Source organism: Etheostoma cragini, chromosome 21 (assembly GCF_013103735.1).
Source record: "Etheostoma cragini isolate CJK2018 chromosome 21, CSU_Ecrag_1.0, whole genome shotgun sequence".
Lineage (NCBI taxonomy): Eukaryota > Metazoa > Chordata > Actinopteri > Perciformes > Percidae > Etheostoma > Etheostoma cragini.
In genome coordinates this window covers 69,115-73,624 of record NC_048427.1, presented here as the reverse complement: position 1 = coordinate 73,624, position 4,510 = coordinate 69,115, and the positions used below count along the sequence as shown (strand labels likewise).

Sequence of the window (4,510 nt, the reverse complement as noted above, 5' to 3'; positions counted from 1 at the left end):
CTGAGGCAGCACCAGCCCCCCCGTCCAATCAGCCGCCCCCCTTTCAAGCAGGAACATCAAACCCCGTTTGGAGCCCGAGGCCACGCTGCAGACACCACAGTCTCAGACCCCCAGGAAGTCCTGACGTCGCCATACTTCTAACGCACAGACATCAAAATATTAAATATTTCATATTATTCTTATTCAGTCTGGCAGTTTATGGGTTGTTATGTTTATATTTTATATTTTAACATGAACTACTGCACTGTTCACTTTTCACCTCATCATCATTACACAGAGTCCACCATAGCATTTGTGTATAAGTGTGTGTATGTGGTTATATATGTGTGTATATGTGTGTATATGTGTGATATACTGTATATGTGACATACGTGTTTGTTGTGTGTATATGTGTGTATATGTGTGTATATGTATGTACATGTGTTTTTTGTGTGTATATGTATGTAGATGTGTGTATACGTGTGTATATGTGTGTATATGTATGTCTATGTGTTTTTTGTGTGTATGTGTGTAAATGTGTGTATATGTATGTACATATGTGTATACGTGTATATACGTGTGTATATGTGTGTATATGTGTGTATATGTCTGTACATATGTGTATACGCGTGTATATGTGTGTATATGTGTGTACATGTATGTACATGTGTGTATACGTGTGTATATGTGTGTATATGTCTGTACATATGTGTATACGTGTGTATATGTGTGTATATGTGTGTATATGTATGTACATGTGTTTTTTTGTGTGTATACGTGTGTACATGTATGTACATGTGTGTATACGTGTGTATATGTGTGTATATGTCTGTACATATGTGTATACGCGTGTAAATGTGTGTATATGTGTGTATATTTGTTTGGTTTTCGCAGCACAGTGATGCAGCGGCAGAGGAGGAGCAGAAAGCCAAAGAACGCCAGGTAGTCTTCATCGGGAAAACACAGGAGAAAAGAACGGGATGCGGGGTTGGAACAGCTGGCGGGGCGCAGGGACCCTGCAGCTTAATGTTTGATGAGTCAAACTTGGCTGAACTCGGGCTGAAGCTCTCCGAGCTGGGAAATAAACACAGGACGGGGGCACGCGGTGTGTGTGTGGGGGGGATGGAGGCATCAACATGCAGCACTCCATGTGCAACACACTCTCACTCCCATCGCATCAAAAAACGCGAGTCCACAACGGTGCGGGGCTCGGTGCATTTGGCTCCAACAGTCTCCCATGGAGTCATGTTAAGATGTGCTTACCTGCGATGATAACTCACTTCCCTTTGGTTTGGTCAGTAGAACATTTGGCAAACTTTTAAAAAGGAAACTTTCCATTAAGGATGTTATCGGCGTCCGTTTCGCCATCCGCTCAGAACGGAGCGTTCCCACCCTTCGGACGGCTATTTAAATTAATCTCTAACTGTTTTGATAATCGGTAAATCGGCGTGAGTCAATTATTTTTGAAAAAACAGGCAAACTTCCGTGACGTCAGCTCGTTAAATGTGAATATGTTCCACTTCCTTCTCTCCTCTGGGACCGGAAACTGAACATCTTTGAGTTGTGGGCTTTGAAAAACCATTGAACCAATACATCAATCCCCCCCAAATAATCAACACATTAATTGACAATGAAAATAGCTCAGGAGGGGTGGACACAGAACAAAGATGGCCGACCTCTGGATGACATCTACACACATCTGCACATCAGAGCTACTGGTGACGTACACATAACACACAGCATGAGGTCATGCAGCCTGAAGCGGTGAAGCCAGCCGATACAGAGACAACCATTACACCTTGTGACATGTTCAAACACCCCTCTATAGAAGACAAAGCCATAAGGACAGTACTGACCAATGGAATCGCAGGAATTGGAAAAACCTTTCCTGTGAACAAGTTTGTGTTGGACTGGTGTAAAGGAGAAACCAATCAAGATGTGCATCTCATTTTCCCCTTCACCTTCCGCCAGCTGAATTTAAAGAAGGAGGAAAAGTGGTGTTTGGCAGAGCTCATTCATGAATGTATCTGGGGGACCAGAGACATCAAAGAAGAAGCTCTCAATTACATCTTTACAGCTCTGCAGTCATCATTTATCTCTGAATTTATCTCTAAACCCCACAAAGGCTCCCAAATCTCTGGGTCCGACCCTGCAATACGCTCCCGTCTGCCGCTGATGTCCCTGCATGTGACGAGAACAATCAAGCGCCTAATGAGCCTCGGAGTATCCGAGACAACCCCCCAGTCGCTCCGGCCCCTGAAATCACAGAGGTCTAATTAGCATTATACACTAGAACGGGACTAATAGGTTTTGGAGATAAACAACGGCGCCCGGAGCTGCTGGAGGAAGTCACTCAGCGGCCGGCTTAAAGATGATTTGGGCTGCGACGTGACTCACTCGCTCTGCTGTTCCACGGTGACTCAACGGTTTCATCTGTGCTAAATGAAGCCTGTGCAATATTTAGCCGAAGCGCCCCCCCCCCCCCCCCCTTGCATGCTAATGACACTTCCAGAGTGACTCCTACCAGACGGCGGGAGACAGAAACCATTAGAGTCGCAACGAGACAGAGATAACCCTCCCTCCCTCTCTTCTTATTACAGTTAACTTTATCGGCATCTCACTCACAGAAACTAACTCATGTTATCCTTCGAGATCCTTTCTTTGTCATTAGTCTCCAGCAGAATAACCGTCTGAACGACTGTGTGATGTGTTGCACTTAAATGAAAAAACAGAAGTGCATCCTTGGTAGTTTTCTTAAGCACAAGGTTATGGATTCATACGAAATAAAGCATGTTTTTAAAGGCCTCCCAGACAGTGACTGAGTGGGATTTAGATTCAGGGACATGACGTCTGAAACATTCAGACATGTTCAGCCTGTGCTTTCGGAGAGTGCTTTGTCGAGGATGTAAACATCCTTGCAGCTGCGTGCATTTTCTCCGGCTGCACAGATGGACTCCATTAATGAGGGGCAAATATCAGAGAGAGAGGCGGCTACGCAAACCTGGCATGCAATGCTTTATCGCGTCTCATTTCTCTGTTCTTTTTTTACAAATTAGCCCAAATGCACGAGAACTGAGCATCCGATTGTAGAGAAGAGCTGCAGATTCTCTCTGTCTTCTTGGCTTTGTAGCAGCTAACGCCACTCAGCCGATTGTTGTTTAGAGAGAACTACAACCGGATCGTGTTCTCTGTAAGCGTGATTAAGGAATTATAATTCATGAGTGTGTCTGCAAAACCAATGCACAGGTCACAGAATGGAGCCAATGAAATGCAAACTACAGCCTCTGATATGATTATGTGGTTGAAAGGTTTCGTTAGACTGCATCTTGTGAAAATCTTTCTGACGTGATGCTTCTGGGTTTGGAGCTGAAAACCAATGCAGACATGTAGACCCCCCCTCCTACCCCCCTTTAGCAGGACTAAGCATCCACCTCTCTGTGTTATAGCATGTAACCACAGTAAAGCTAAAGCTGCCAGGAGGAGGGATCTCGGAGGAGCAATGGCGGAGGATGGAGGAGGGATCTCTGAGGAGCTATGAGTGAGGATAAAGATGATCTCTGAGGAGCTATGAGGGAGGATGGAGGAGGGATCTCTGAGGAGCAATGGGGGAGGATGGAGGAGGGATCTCTGAGGAGCTATGAGGGAGAATAAAGATGATCTCTGAGGAGCTATGATTGAGGCTGGATGAGGGATCTCTGAGGAGCTATGAGTGAGGATGGAGGAGGGATCTCTGAGGAGCTATGACTGAGGATACAGGAGCAGCCTTTGCGGAGGCTATGCAGCTGAAAGCCGTTGTTAACTCTGCCCCCAACAGCTGACAATCTCATGTTTGGTTGCTTTAGACCTTCTCCCACCGCTGTGGCCTAACAATGTTGATCTGTGACTGACTCAAAATGAATAAAATGACCGTCATGTCTCACACAGTCCACCAGAATCTGATCATCTGCTCGGCCTGAACATCCAGCCACCGCTTATACTCTCTGCTCCACCTTCTCCGCGCCGTCTGGCTCATGAATTAAGCCTCCGGCCGGATTGTTTTGAAATCGCCCCGCCACAATAAGAGGGGAAATGAGATCCAGTCATGTGTTGCGCAGAGGGCCAGGAAGCCCAGCTGATCGATGAGCGGTGGAAAGAGACAGCCAGCTCGGCGTGACAAAACAAAAGGATTAGCGCTAGGAGACGAGGTCTGATTGGACGGATCACTGGCACGAGACGAAGCAGCGAGACGAGGGACTTCTCCGGTTCCTACTCCCTCTTCGTCCTCCTCCGCTGTCCGTCAAACACAGCGTGTCTTTCTCAGCACAGCGTTTCCACGGGAGTGAGGATTTACGTTGCTGTCGTTGATCAATCAGAAGATAAAGAGCAACAGATCCCGACTATAGAGTCACAAACGCACCATGACTTTAAATGCCAAGCGTGTGTCTTACCATCCAAAGTCCTCCATGTAAACGGGCCTGATGGTGTGAGAAGGCGTGTGAAACCAGAGTGTCTTAGTGCAAGTTGTTTGGTTTATCAACACACCCAAACAGAA

The 4,510-nt window shown here is 46.3% G+C and overlaps 1 long non-coding RNA gene across 1 annotated transcript in view; it reads left to right on the top strand.

The window, feature by feature from the left end:
• LOC117936697 overlaps positions 1 to 2,014 on the top strand; it is a 17,817-nt gene extending 15,803 nt beyond the window's left edge. The window contains exon 3 of the long non-coding RNA XR_004655002.1: positions 1,625 to 2,014. This is a non-coding gene — a long non-coding RNA (uncharacterized LOC117936697). The remainder of the gene's footprint in view (positions 1 to 1,624) is intronic.
• The last annotated feature ends 2,496 nt before the right edge of the window (positions 2,015 to 4,510 follow it).